General features: G+C 40.6%; 1 long non-coding RNA gene across 1 annotated transcript in view; it reads left to right on the top strand.

Annotated features, from left to right (window-relative positions):
• Positions 1–1606: 1606 nt before the first annotated feature.
• LOC138843963 (uncharacterized) overlaps positions 1607–15875 on the top strand; it is a 159488-nt gene continuing 145219 nt past the window's right edge. Inside the window, exon 1 of the long non-coding RNA XR_011379214.1 lies at positions 1607–1792. This is a non-coding gene — a long non-coding RNA (uncharacterized lncRNA). The remainder of the gene's footprint in view (positions 1793–15875) is intronic.

Raw genomic sequence — 15875 nt, forward strand, 5'->3', positions numbered from 1 at the left:
TCCAAAACTGTTGAAATCTTTACTTAATGTATGCTAAACTGATCTTCTGTATATAAAGAGAAACGAAAATGAATCTTGATGTGAATGGAAGGGAAGAGGGAGTGGGAAAGGGGAGGGTTGTGGGTGGGAGGGACGTTATGGGGGGGAAGCCATTGTAATCCATAAGCTGTACTTTGGAAATTTATTCATTAAATAAAAGTTTAAAAAAAAAAGAAGGAAGCTCCACTTTTTGGTACATCTGCCCTTTAAGGGAAATGCTTATTTGCTTGCAGTCATTCTCATTGGCATAGGCATTTGGCCTACCATTTAAGATGTGCATGTTCCATATTAAAATGCCTGGGTTTTTGTTTCTTGGCTCCAGTTCCTGATTCCAGCTTCATGGCAGTGCAGATCCTGGGAGGCAGCTGGTGATCACCAGATAGTTGATTCTTTGCCAGTGACACGGGAGACCTTGGTTGAGTGCCCAAATCCTGACTCCTGACTCTGACACTGGCCTATCCTTGGCCATTCTCAGCATTTGGGGAGTGAAACAACAGGCAGGAGTTCTCTCTCTTTTTGTATCTGTTTCCCTCTGCCTGTATCTGCTTCTCAAACAAACAAAAAAAATGGAGCTTCTCAAATGGCAGAAAGTTCCAGATATATACGTAGAATAAGTTCTAATGTTCTTTGCACAGCAGGGTAACTATGGTTAACAATAATGTATGCTTCCAAAGCACTAGAAGAGGCAAGTTTGAATGTTTTCTCACAAAGAAATGATAGATGTTTAAAATGGTGGATATGCTAAGCACTCAGGTTTGATCATTACGCAATGCTTCTATGTAAGAACATCATACTGCACCCCCAAAATCTGTACTATGTATAACCTTAAAAACAGAATATCTGAGTTCTAGCTGGACATGTGGCTATGAAGATGATAGTACATTTTCCTGCCACCTTTGCAGTCAGGTGTAGTCACACCTGTCTTGTGGATCATATTACAAGTATTTAATTATTTATTTATTTGAGAGTGGGAAGAGAGAGAGAGAAAGAGCAAGCAAGAGCACTCTCCCATCTACTGGTTCACTCCCCAAATGTTCATAATGGCCAGGGCCAAAGCTAGGAGCTGGCAATGAAATCCAGGACTTTCATATAAGTGAAAAGAACCCAATTGCTTGGAACATCACTGTTGCCCACTTGTGTGTACATTAAAAGGAAGCTAGAATGAGGAGTTGGAGCTGGGACACAAACCCAGGTTACTCCAATGTGGGATGTGGGCATTTTTTTTTTTTGACAGGCAGAGTGGACAGTGAGAGAGAGAGACAGAGAGAAAGGTGTTCCTTTTGCCATTGGTTCCCCCTCCAATGGCCGCAGCGCTGCGGCAGGTGCACCGCGCTGATCCGATGACAGGAGCCAGGTACTTATCCTGTTCTCCCATGGGGTGCAGGGCCCAAGCACTTGGGCCATCCTCCACTGCACTCCCTGGCCACAGAGGAGAGCTGGCCTGGAAGAGGGGCAACCAGGACAGAATCCGGTGCCCTGACCAGGACTAGAACCCTGTGTGCCGCTGCTGCAAGGCGGAGGATTAGCCTAGTGAGCTGCGGCGCCGGCCGGATGTGGGCATCTTAACCATTGGGCTAAATGCCCACTCCTCTTCTTGAGTATTTTCTTCACATAACTCACTTGCATTCCTTTTGCTTCTCTTTTTTCCTGGTAACTAGAAGCCATGCATGATCAAGAGCAGCCACCTTGGAGACAACAATGAAAGTCACATTTGGAGGAAGATAGAATATTCTTACACCTGATCAGTTACAAGGTAACATGTTGTTCATGTGATTATTTGGGGGGATTTCTCTAGTGGTTGCTAGGGTACTTTTAGAATAGAGACCATTAATTCTTGATTAAAATGGCATCCATTTTGGGAAGTCTTCTGTAGTTCCACCTATTTTAGTCATTTATCAATCATAGCTAGTCACTTTTATCTTATGTTCATTGTACTTTGAAAATATTTTATTTAGTACTTAAATTCATTTCCCTGGCTTTATCATAGTTACCTTAATTTAGTTTCTGTTTCTGATGTTAGAAGCATTACCTAATGCTCCAGACTGTTCAGACTGTCTGATAGCATCCTATGTTTCTCTGTAACAGTTGTTTAAATTTACTCTTCCAGTATTTATCTTCCCTTTGCATTGTATAAGCTTCATACAGAGAGGAGCTTGGTTGAAATTCAGGTGACTTTGTAGCCAATATCCGTATGTTTGTTGAATGAACAAATAATCTCTTTGAAGGTAGGAAATATGAAATGCTCGTTTTTGTAGCCAATTTATTGGTAACCTCAGTGTCAGGTGGTTATTAGGTAGACAAGTAATCCAGAATGCAACATATTCATTTAGAATGGGATGATATTAAATAAGCAGAAATGGAGTACCATTGGTTCTGTGCAGTTCTGTGTAGGGTGGTAGATGGGTATTTTTGGTCCAGAATTGCATCACAAAAAGCATATCTGGCATTGTTTCTGATAGCAAATATTTTTAAATGCCTTTATATCTGACAAATGATTGCTGGTAACAGCAACAATAACTAAATGTGCCAGAGTGGAATGGTTACTTCACAAATTCTAAGATAGGTCTTGTTATTTAAAAAGCAGTTGTATACAAAACTGTCTTAGTTTGCACTCCTATACTCATATTTCTACAGTCAAGCATTTGTGAGAAAAATATAACAGTATTTAATTTACTTATTTATAGGTAAATTCAAAGCATGATTCCTGCATTATTAGGAAGATGGAATATATGCTTATATTGTAATTGGGCAAATTAACATATGGGATACTTGTACATACAAATGACTTCTCAATCAGTTATTACTACAATTAAGATTACAAAAATGTCTTTTTGCAGGCAGGCATTTCACTCTTGTAAATGGAAAGGAATTTCTAGGACTGACACAGTTTAGACATTTACAAATCAATGTTATTCAGAATATTTGTTTTGTATCTTAATTCATTTCATTCAATTTCCCTGTAATAAAATTGGTTTGATATTTGGTCCTCTAAACTTTTAGAATATTCCATTTTACCCATGAAATGGAAATGATCAGAATCAAACACATGCAGTAGATATCAAGAATGTGTTGATTTATTTGATCATCAGTTTATAACACAAAATAGTGATTTTCTGAATATCACTCTGGCCACTCTTCTTGCTGTCTGAATGGCTTGTTATTAAATGACTCTTTCCTAAAAAATACTTTATGACTGTTTTTCCAAGTATAATCAGGAGTTAAAATCTATACCCCTTTTAATTTGCAAGTTCACTTTTATGATAATCATCCAATGTGCAAAACAGTTATTATTCAATTGAAGGAAATTCTGAGTTTGTGAAACCATACCTGATATTATTAGCTGTTTCAGGATTGTTGTTGGTTTTTTGTTTTGTTTGTTTGTTTTTGTTTTTGCTGAAAGTCATGCTACTTGAACACATGGACTCTATACTTTGGTCTCCTTTGTTTCCTTTAAAATTTATTCAGTGGAGAAAAATGCCCCCAGACCCTCTGAAAGAAGCCTTAATCATGACTCTGGTTTACTCACAACTCTTTTTAAAATTGGCTTATGCTTATTTAAAGCTGTCTTGAATCTAAAATTTGTAGTTTTTAGTACCATATTAGAATCACAATTGCAAACCTGGTTAGAAGTTAAATCTTCCACCGGTCCCCCAGCCACCAGCCAGGGCTTGTGCAAGTGAGAAGAAGGACTGGAGCTGTTGTGCATGGATTGTTGCTTCCTTCCTTGCTCCTCCTCTCTTTGTTGCTAACAGCCTTCTGATAGGCATGGAGAGGAGCTGGTGGAACAGGAGTGCTGTTCCTTGACTGACACTGTGTAAACTGGCCTCAACTCTCTTTCATTCCGGAATATTTTCCTCTGCTTCAGAATGACTCTTCCAACTCCCACTGTTGGGAATAATTCACTGCCCCTCCTTTTTATGAATGTTATTTAAGGTATACAGGTTTCATGCATTTCATATATACTGCGGGCTCAGGAACATAGTGATACTTCCCACCCTACCCTCCCTCCTGCCCACGCTCCCACCGTTCTTCCTCCTCCCTCTCCTATTCCCACTCGGAATTTTTACAAAGATCTGTTTTCTGTTTACTTTTTACTCATAAGATTAACCCTACACTAAGTAAAGAGTTCAACAAATAATATGAAGAAGAAAAATTGTTGCTCATCAGTCTAGACAAGGGCTGCAAGCAATCATCAGATCTCAATGTGTTGATTTCACTCGTATAAGTCACCTTTTAGATATTCCATCAGTTAGCACAGATCAAGGAAAACACATAGTGTTTGTCCTTTTGGGACACTTGCCCTCCTTGACTTCAGCAAAGGTGTGTCTTTCTGAACTGCCCACTCCCTTCTTCTGTGTCGCTCCCCATCTTCGTGGAGGAACGACACTAAACCCTGCATAGGTTTCCTATCCGAGTCACGGCACCATTATGTCGCTCCCCGTCTTCGTGGAGGAACGACACAGGACCCTGCGCTGTTCTTTTGTCTGCTCGGCCCTCCCCGGGTTTGCTGCTGGTTCTTCCTGGGTTGGCTACCGACCCTTCCACCTCCGTGGAAGGGCGGTTCCCCCTGCCACATTCCCCACTTGCGCAGGGGAGCGGCACACCACCGGCCGGCTCTCTCGGGGGCTGCACAGGTGTTCCTTCAGATAGATGTTCCTGGTGCTTGTTGTCTCTCTCCTCCTTTATAGTCCTCTTCCACCAATCCCAACTCTGCTACCCACACGCCGAGTACGCTGCTCTCCTCCAATCAGGAGCAGGTCCTGCTGTTTATTGGTTGAACTGGAGGCAGCTGTGTAGAAGCTGTTTCCTCCTCTCCCAGCGCCATATTGTGGGAGAGCAGATGCACAGAATAAGTCTTAATTCCAGTAACTTAGTCTAGTCCAAGTTGCTCCCAGTTGCTCCCCACACTTCTGCAGCTGCTGAGGAAACTGGCAGTGACCTCAGGACCCCTTCTGGTGAAGCCCTGTTGGCATTGCAAGAAATCCCCTGAAAACAGGATCTAAGAAGTCCTCCTGACAGCTCCCTTACATGTGGCCCATGGAAAAAACTCATACATCCTCTTCCCCAACTATTTTTTTAAAGATTTATTTATTTGAAAGTCACAGTTACATACAGAGAGAAGGAGAGGCAGAGAGAGAGAGAGAGAGAGAATGTGAGAGAGAGAGAGAGAGAGAGAGAGAGAGAGAGAATGTGTGAGAGAGAGAGAGAGAGAGAGGTCTTCCAACTGCTGGTTCACTCCCCAGTTGACCATAACGGCCAGAGCTGTGTTGACCTGAAGCCAGGAGCCAGGAGCTTCCTTCTGGTCTTCCTGGATGGGAAGTGGAGCAGCTAGGACTCGATCTAATGCCCATATGGGATGCCGGCACTGCAGGCAGCAGCCTTACCCGCTACACCACAGCGCCGCCCCCCCCCCAATTAATTTTGAGAGAGCAGGTCACCCAGAGTCTCCACTGCCCCATTCACTTGTCCTTTTAGCTAGCCTATTATATTTCTCAGAAGAAAGCCATTCATGAGCTTGCATTTGCCAACTTCAGGGGATAAACATTGAGCTCCATTTTCATGTTTATAAGTTTTTAAGGAGTCCATGTACTTCCATAACTTTATATGTTTTTTTTTAAGATTTATTTATTTGTTTGAGAGGCAGAGTTACAGAGAGAGAGAGAGAGGAGAGACAGAGAGAGAGACCTTCCATCCACTGGTTTACCCCTTAAATGGCTGCAATGGCTGGAGTTGGGTCAGTCTGAAGCCAGAATCCAGGAGCTTTTTCTGGGTCTCCCTGTGGGTGCAGGGGCTCAAGCACTTGGACCATCTTCTGCTGCTCTCCCAGGAATGTTAGCAGAGAGCAGGAGCAGAAGCGGAGCAACCAGGACTTGAACCAGCGCACATATGGGATGCCAGCATTGCAGGCTGCTGCTTTACCTACTATGCCACAATGCCGGTCCATATACATTGGCTTTTAAAGCTCTTAGAATGGGCTGGCGCCGCAGCTCACTAGGCTAATCCTCTGCCTGCGGCGCTGGCACTCGGGGTTCTAGTCCTGGTTGGGGTGCCAGTTCTGTCCCTGTTGTTCCTCTTCCAGTCCAGCTCTCTGCGGCCTGGGAGGGCAGTGAAGGATGGCCCAAGTCCTTGGGCCCTGCACCCACATGGGAGACCAGGAGGAAGCACCTGGCTCCTGGCTTCGGATTGGTGCAGCGCACAGGCCGTAGTGGCCATTTGGGGGGTGAACCACCAGAAGGAAGACCTTTCTTTCTATCTCTCTCTCTCACTGTCTAAATAATCTACCTGTCAAAAAAAAAAAAAAAAAAAGGAGTTGTGCTTGCTCCTTTAAAAAAAAATTAGAAGACTAGCCCAGCCCAAGATTAGATATGATTTATGGGCCTTATCTCCACAAAATCAAAATAAAAAGTGTATTTTATGGTTGTGTTGCTATAAGGAGGACTATAACCCAACCTGGATTATATTAATTTTTTCTTTGGATTTTAAAGAAATTTAAATACCTTTATAAACCCCTAAAAGCATTAGGGAACTCAGGCACTGGGTCTACTGGGTGTATTGGAGAAGCCAACTGGGAATGAATTCCATAAATATTTCATAAATATGAGTATAAAAAAGCATTTGAACAAGTGACACTCATGAGGTTTCATAACAATACCTTTTTATTTTGATTTTCTTCCTAATACCAATTTACTGAGCTTCTACCAGGTTCTAGGCAATATAGTAACAAATACAATTGCCACCTGATGATTTCAGAATTTGATTTTGTGTGAAGTGAAATAGTGGACACAATGATGGGAAAAGAATGACAGGGCAACAATGTTACAAAATATAGAAGACAAGACAATAAATCTTAGGTGATTGAAATGGATTATGCTACAAATTTTGGGGGGAATATGGGCGCCCCTTTGGTTGGTGAGGGATAGTCATGTTCCCATTCTTACTGATAATAAATATTGCAAAACCCTTGGCTTGGGTGTTACCTGGTTTGCATTCTCTGAAATATCCATGAATTTTGGCTATTTGCTAGAGTTTGCATTTCTAGACTCAATTTCTTCAATATAAAAAAAAAAAAGGTTTAGAAGAGATAGTCTTTATTATCTCTGCTGCTCCATAGGGAAAGAATTAAGGGAAAGAAAGTAAAACATTTTGCCATCTGATAAATCCAAATTAAATTTATGAGTGCACACAGGCTCTAACTATTATTTCTTCAAACGAATGAAGTGTCTCACTCATTTAATAAATGTTTATTTAATGCTTACTCAACCATAAATATTGCACTGCTGGCGTTAGAATAGTGATGTCCAGCCAACATAGGGTGTGAAACTCTAGTCATTGAATAAAGTGCCCCATTTCGGATATTCCAGTGTATTGAACATTGCAGTAACACATAATTTTATTATTAGAAAACAAAAATTGTGCTTCCATTACTTTTTTTTTTTTTTTTGGACAGGCAGAGTGGACAGTGAGAGAGAGAGACAGAGAGAAAGGTCTTCCTTTGCCGCTGGTTCACTCTCCAATGGCTGCCACAGCTGGCGTGCTGCGGCAGGTGCACCGCGCTGATCCGATGACAGGAGCCAGGTACTTATCCTGTTCTCCCATGGGGTGCAGGGCCCAAGCACTTGGGCCATCCTCCACTGCACTCCCGGGCCACAGCAGAGAGCTGGCCTGGAAGAGGGGCAACTGGGACAGAATCCGGCACCCCGACCGGGACTAGAACCCAGTGTACCGGCGCCGCAAGGCAGAGGATTAGCCTGTTGAGCCACGGCGCTGGCCTTCCATTACTTCTTTGCACATAAAATTATTACCCTTTCTCAGTAACATCTCTGTATCTTAAATGCTCAACATCACTGGCCGAGAGGGAAATGCAAATGCAAAGCACAATGAGCTATCACCTCATCTCTGTCAGAATGGCTAAAATCCAAGAAACAGAAAGAAACAAATGCTGGCAAGGCTGTAGAGAAAGGGGAAGACATATACAGTGTTGGTGGGATGTAAATTATTGCAGCCACTGTGGAAAACAGATGGAGATTTCTTAGAAAATAAGAAATAGACTTGCTATATAATCCAGCAATCTCACCACTGGTTATATACCCAAAAGACGTGAACACATTGTATCAGAGGGATATGTGCAGCACCATATTTATAGCAGTACTGTTCCCACTAGCCAAAATTTGGAACCAACCAAGGTCTATCATCAGATGAATGGAAAAAGAGAATCTGCTATATATACATAATGGAATATTATTCAGCTATACAAAAGAATGAAATTCTACCATTTCTACCAAATGGATGCAACTGGAGGACATCATGTTGACTAAAAGAAGCCAGACACAGAAACACAAATACCACATGTTTTCTCTTATACTGGGGAGCTACAATTTAAAAAACAAACAAAAAAAGAAAATAGAGAGGTAACTGTGTGTATCATTATTGCTGCAAATATAGTTCCCTAAACCTTTGTTTTCAAACTTTGTCAAACCAGTAGTTAAAAATATTATACTTTCATAGTTTTAGTGATCACTGATTGCTTTAAAATTTACTGTATATGGGTGAAATCATTGTTTTTCCTTTCAATTATTGTTTATAGCCATTGTCTATATTTCCACTGAGCTAGGGTATTTTTCTTTTTATTTGCAAAAACTTCTTATTTGGGGAAAGTATTAAGCCTTTATATTATAAAATCATTTTTTTTTTGACAGAGTGGATAGTGAGAGAGAGAGAGACAGAATGAAAGGTCTTCCTTTTGCTGTTGGTTCACCCTCCAATGGCCACCACGGCTGGCGCGCTGCTGCCTGTGCACCGCGCTGATCCAAAGGCAGGAGCCACGTGCTTCTCCTGGTCTCCCATGGGGTGCAGGGCCCAAGCACTTGGGCCATCCTCCACTGCACTCCCTGGCCACAGCAGAGAGCTGGCCTGGAAGAGGGGCAACAGGGACAGAATCCTGCGCCCCGACTAGAACCCAGTGTGCCGGTGCCACTAGGTGGAGGATTAGCCTATTGAGCTGCGGCGCCGGCCTATAAAATCATTTTATAATATGTTATCTCAAAAATTACAAAAACAAAAACAAAAAAGGAGTAGGAAAGAAGGTGGGAGGAAGAGAGGGGGAGGGAGGGAGAGAGGTCAGAAATTTCCAATTAGTGCTAACATAGCTATTTCCTCAAACATTTAGCATTTATTTGCAGTAAAAGCATTGAAAATCCTTTTTCTAGCTTTTTAAAAAAGAAACATCCAGTGTATTATTATTATCTGTAGTCATTCTATCATGTGGTAGAATATCAGAATCTGATTATAACTGAATTCCCATTAAGAACCCTTTCTCCATCAATCCCCATCTCTTCTATTTTCCTCAACATCTAGTAACCACCATTATACTCTTAATCTCTAAGATCAACTTTTGCAGATTGCACATATAAGTGAGATTTTATAGTATTTGTCTTTCTGTTCTTGGCTTATTTCTGTTAACATAATGACTGCTGGTTCTATTTGTGTAGTTGCAAATGACAAGATTTCATACTTTTTATGGCTAAATAGTGCTCTATTATATAAATGTTCATTTTCCTTATGTGTTTATCAGTTAATGCACACTCAATTTATTTCCATTTTCTTGGCTATTTGTGAATAGTTCAATAAACATAGAAGGCAAATGTCTCTTTCACGGAGTGATTTTATCCCTTACTTGTGTAGCAAGCAGTGGGATTGGTAGGTCCAATAATAGTTTTATTTTTAGCTTTTAAAAGAGCTTCCAGAGTGTTTTCTACAATGGCTTTATTAAAGTACATTCACAATAGTATGTAAGGGTTACCTTTTCTCCACATCACTCCAGAAGCACTTACCATCTTTTGTCTTTTTAATGGTAGCCAACATGAGTGGAGTGAGCAGATACCTCACTGTGGTTTTGATTTTCATTCCCTGATGATCAGTGATGTTGAGCATTGTTCATGTACCCATTGAACATTTGTATGTCTTTCTTTGAGAAATGTCGACTCAAATTTGCTGCCCATTTTCATTTGGGTTATTTGTGGGTTTTGGTTTTGTTTGTTTTTGCTACTGATTTGTTTGAGTTCTTTGTATAATGTTAACCCCTTGCCAGATATGGAACTTGCAAATGTTTTCTGCCATCTTGTAGGTTGTCTCTGGCTCTGTTGTCTATTTCCTTTGCTGTGAAGAAGCTCTTCAATTTGTCTATTTTTTTTTCTTTATTGTGTTTTGATGTTTGTTACAAACTATGCTTGCCAAGTATAATTTCCTGAAGTGTATTCTTGTATTTTCTTCTACTGGTTTCAAAGTTTCAAGTCTAACATTTATGCCTTTAATCCGTATGGAGATGATTTTTATACATCAGGTAAGAGTCTAGTTTTATTCTTGTGCATGTGGATATTCAGTTTTCTTAGTACCATTTATTGAAAGGACTGTCTTTTTTTTGCATGTGTTTTCTTGGCACCATTGTCAACACTGGTTGGCTGTGGATTCATGGGTTATTTATTTTTATAATTTATTTGACAGGTAGAGTTATAGACAATGAGAGAGAGAGACAGAGAGAAAGGTCTTCATTCTGTTGGGGCCAGTGCACTGCACCGGTCCGAAACCAGGAGCCAGCTACTTCTTCCTGGTCTCCCATGCAGGTGCAGGGGCTCAAGCACTTGAGCCATCCTCCACTACCCTCCCGGGCCAGCAGAGGGCTGGACTGGAAGAGGAGCATCAGGGACTAGAATCCAGCACCCATATGGGATGCTGGCACTGCAGGTGGAGGATTAACCAAGTGAGCCACAATGCCGGCCCCAGGATTCATGGGTTTATTACCAGGGTCTCTGTTCTGTTCCTTTGGTTTCTGTGTCTACTTTTATGTGAATACCATGCTGTTTACTAATGCCTCCTGCTTTCTTTTCTTTAACATTGCTTTATCTATGTAGGGTCTTTTCTGATTCCGCACAAATATTAGTAGTGTTTTTGTTTTCCTAGTTCTGTGAAAAACATCACTGGTATTTTGATAAGAGTTGAATTTATTATGTAAATTTTGGGGGTAGTATGGTAATTTTATCAGTATTGATTCTTTGAATTCATGAGCATGACATATCTTTTCATTTACTTATGTCCTCTTCAATTTTTTTCATCAGCGTGCTAAAATATTCATTGAAGAGATCTTTTACCTCTTTGGTTACATTTGTGCCTAGGTATCATTTCTTTCTTGATTGCTTGCTTGCTTTTGACAGCTGTTGGAAATGGGATTGCTTTCTAGATTTTTTTTTCAGATAATTCACTGTTAGTAAATATCAATGCTACTGAATTTTGTACATTGACTTTATATTCTGCAACATTGCACATTCTTTTTGATGAAGTCTTTGATGTGTATATACAAAAAAATGCTGTCTGCAAGTAGGGATAATTTGACTTCTTCCTTTCTAATTTGAATGCCCTTTATTTCTTCTTTTTGCCTAATTACTCTGGGTAAGAATTCTGGTAATATAAGTAGTTAAACTGGGCATCCTTGACTTGTTACAGATACTAGTGAATATTCCCTATTCAGTATGATGTTATTTGGTAGATTATATAACTGGCCTTTATTAAGCTGAGGTACATTCCTTCTGTACTTAATTGGCCTGAGTTTTATCATGAAGGAATGTGGGATTTTATCAAATGCCTTTTCTGTGTCTGTAGAGGCAATCCTGTGGTTCTTGTTTTTCTTTCCTTTAATGTAGTGTATCATATTCTTGATTTGCATATGTTGAAACATCTTTGAGTGCCTTGGATGAGTCCCACCTGATCTTTTCAATAATGTATTTTTTAAAAATTACTTATTTTAAAGGTACAGAAACAGATAGAGCCAGACCAAGATCTTTTGTCTGCTAGTTCACTCCCCAAATGTTTGCAAGAGCAAGCACTAGGCCAGGCTGTAGGTAGGAGCCAGAAACTCAATCTGGGTCTCCCACAAGAGTGGCAGGGACCCAAATTCTTGAGATATCTTCTGCTCCATTCCCAGCGTTCCCATTAACAGGAAGCAGAATTATAAGCAGAGCCACGGCTGGAGCCAGGTACTCCAATATGGGATGTGGGTGTTCCTGGAAGCAACTTAACCACTGTGTCAAATGCTTGCCCTTGAATGATCTTTTTAGTGTGCTGTTGGATTTGGGGTTTACTACTATTTTGTTGAGGACTTCCCATCTATGTTTATCAAAAATATTGCCTTGTGGTTTTTATTTTTGTTATTGTGTCCTTATCTGATTTTAATATCAGGGTAGTGATGGGTTTGTAGAATGACTTTGGAAGAATTTCCTCATGTTCTATTTTTTTGCATGATTCAGAAGGAGTTTATGTTAATTTCTTTTTTAAACATTTGGTAGAATTCAGCAGTGAAGCCCTCTCAGTCCTGGACTTATATTTTTATATTTGATGGGATACTTTAAAATTTATTTGTGAGACACACACATACACACACACATGCACACACACACACACAGAAATCATTCCCATCTACTGGTTCACTTCCCAGATGTCTGAAACACCTAGGGCTAGGCCAGGCCAGGCCAAGATCAGGAGCCAGGAACTCAATCCAGGTCTTCTTTGGGGATGGGGAACCTGATCCCTTGTATTCCAAGGTGTACCTTAGCAGGTGGCTGGGGTTAGGAATGGAGCAAGACTCAAACCCAGGCAGTCCTATGTGGGATGCACGTATCATGGCAGGCATCTTAACCACTAGGTCACTCATCCCCTGATACCTTTAAAATTTTAATTTATCAAAGATCAGGGAAAATATGAAATTTTATTTTTGGGGCTAGCTTATTTCACTAAATATAATGGTTTCCAGTTGCATCCATTTTGTTACAAAAGATAGGATTTCATTCTTTTTTTTTTTAAATGGCTGAGCAATATTCCATGGTGCATATATACTACATTTTCCCTGATCCGTGGTAACTAATAGAATACAAAAAGTGTAATACATATGATCGAAATTGACATTTTGAGGCTTGATTATTGTTTATAGTCTCTATTTTTGAGGAACAGCGGTTTTTATTTCTTCTTGTTGTTCTTAATATCTGTTAAAATTTTTACTTAGTGAATGTTTAAGCTTGTGATTATAAAGTAAAGTAAAAGTATGTCATTGTAAAAATTACAGGAAAGAGTAAAAAAGGAAGGAGGAGGCAGGGTGGAAGTGTGGGCAGGAAGGAGGGTGGGATGGGAAGTATCGCTATGCTCCTTAATCTGTATATATGAAATACATGAAATGTGTTCACCTTATATAAATAAAAATTGTTGTAAAAATAAATAAAATTATAATTGACATGGAAAAAATTTAATTTATTTGAGAGAGTGACACACTCATGTGTATGCACATATACACACAAAGAAAGAGGAAGAGAGGGAGAGGAACTAAAAGTTATAAGAAATACTAATAAAGGTCTCTACATTTGCACTCCATTCTTCCCCAGATTTTGAATCTTTGTTGTCTGACCTTACGTATTAAAATAGTTATTTTTGTCTGTTTTAGTCTGCATGATAAAGACTTTGTTTATGCACTTTGTTTACTATATTAATGTATCCTGAATTTGTCTGCAAATCATCTTACTAGTGCATTTTCTACTTTCCAATATTCTTCTCTTACTTGATAGTGGATTTTTCTTTAAGCTTGAAGAATTTACTTTAGCTACTTTCATAAGACAAATCTGGTATAGATAAGTTCTCTCAGCTTTTGTCTGGGCATGTCTGTACTTCTTTTATATTTGAAGCACAGCTTTTCTGGGCCCAGTATTCTTGGCTGGATGTTTTTTACTTTAAGTACTGTGTAAGTCTGATACACTCTCTCCTTGCCTGTAAGGTTTCTGCTGAGAAACCTGCAGGTTGGCAAATTGGAACCCTTTATGAAATTTTTATTTTGCAGCTTTGAGAATTTTCTGTTTATCTTGACTTTGGAGAGCTTCATCATGATATGTCATGGCATAGATCTGGTTGAGTATAATCAGTATCTTCTGACCTTCCCATACCTGGATAGTTGTACTTTTCTCTAGATTTGTAAAGTTTCTGTTACTATTTCTTTAACTATGATTTGTATCTCTTTCATGTTCACAAGTCCCTACTGAACCTCATAACTCAGGCATTTGCTCTTTTCATGCTGTCCCAAAGTTCCTGTAAGCTTTCTTCATTCCTCTTGATTTTTCCTCTTTTTTCTATGAAAATGTGTGTTTTCAAACAGTTTGTTCTGGAGCTCACTGATTCTTTTTCTTGAATTGTTCTGCTCTGGTCCCATCTATTGTATTTTAAATTTTGCTTAGTGCCCTTTCATTTGAAAAAATCTCTGTCTGATTTCCATGTCTCCTTCAAAACTCTATGTTGGATAATTAATTTATTTTTCTGTATTGTCTTGAATTTCATTGAGTTCTCTCAAAACAGCTATTTTAAATTCTTCATGTAAACATTTTAAAATGTCAGACCCTAGGTGGTTTGTTTCTGGCCCATTATTCTGTTAGTTAGAACATGTTATGGTCCCCTAAGAGTTCTTGAATATTGTTATAATATGATAACACTTGCATTTTGAAGGGTTATTTTTTCCCCTCTCCATAATATGGCTTCATTTGTTACTGTCCTTCCAGAAATTCTAGGAAGTATGTAAGGTTTTTCTGAATCTGTCAACACTCTGGCACTTAAACACTAGATGGCACCCTAGGTTCCTAAACTAGGATTGGCCAGAGTCTGTTTCCATTGCACTGTCACTGCCTCAGTTCTATAGGATGCCCTCAGCTAAGATTGGTCCTGAATCTGCAGTTGGTGTGCTGTTCAGAATGAGCTGGGGAATTGTCCAAAAAAAGGGTAGTGTGCCCCTATAGACGTCCCCCCTGGGACTGGGGCAGGCCCAGATACTCAGTCCTGTGGCCACAAATCCTGCAATTCTAGACATCCAAAGCCCACATCCCACCAAATCCAGCACAGCATGGGGTTAGAACCAGAGCACACACTGCTATGGTGGACCCACAGCCCTAGACCACTACAACCAGCCACAGTGCTGGCTGAGATGTAAGTCCCGTCTACTAAGGCAGCAGGATTCCAATGGTTTCCAGGGTAGATACAGAACCTCCATCTGTAGAAACTGGTTTGGGGACAGGAACTATTAGGGTCCTCCAAATGTTGCATTTTACCAGCACAACAATGAGTCCCAAGACACAGCCCTGGGCTTCCTTGCTGTCTGGACAGTGATGGGGAACGAATGATAAAGGCAGTTCTTTGGCTGCCTAGGCTGACACTGAGCTGGATCAAGCTCTGGTCTCACAGTCACCAGGCCCTGTGTAAGCTGTGCTGTGAGGCTGGTGGGGATATACGCTGAAACAAGCAATTTCCACTGCAGTACAGACCTCTGCCTAATGCTGGGGCGATTCTAGGGCTCCATCTGTGAGTCCTGCCCTGGAGGCAGATGGCTTTGAGCTTTAGCAGGTGCTGGGTGTCATAACTGTGGGACCAACTCTGAGCACCAAGGCAAGACCTAAAGTTACCTTTCCTGCTTGGCTCCTCAGAAGCTGGAGTCTGCCTCTGCTGTCTGCAGGGGGATGGGGAAGGGTGGTGGAGGTGATCCCTTAGCCACCTGACTGTGGGAGGGGAGGGGAGAGTGGCTGTCCAAAAACTCAGTCTGCAGAGCTGAGGCTGTTGGGGCTGCCAAGTACTGGGTTTTATCCTGGTGAGTGCAGTCCTGGATTCCAAGTCTAAGGTCTGAACTTAATCTGCTCACTTTTTCCCAAGTTGGAGATGAGTTGTGACTCCATGCTGTACTGCTTGGAATTTGGGGAGGGCCATTTGGCTGGGACAATTCTTTCCTTTGTGATTTCTTTAATGTGTTTTTTCTTATTGTTCTACTAAAA

Source organism: Oryctolagus cuniculus, chromosome 10 (genome assembly GCF_964237555.1).
Source record: "Oryctolagus cuniculus chromosome 10, mOryCun1.1, whole genome shotgun sequence".
In the NCBI taxonomy this organism is placed as follows: domain Eukaryota; kingdom Metazoa; phylum Chordata; class Mammalia; order Lagomorpha; family Leporidae; genus Oryctolagus; species Oryctolagus cuniculus.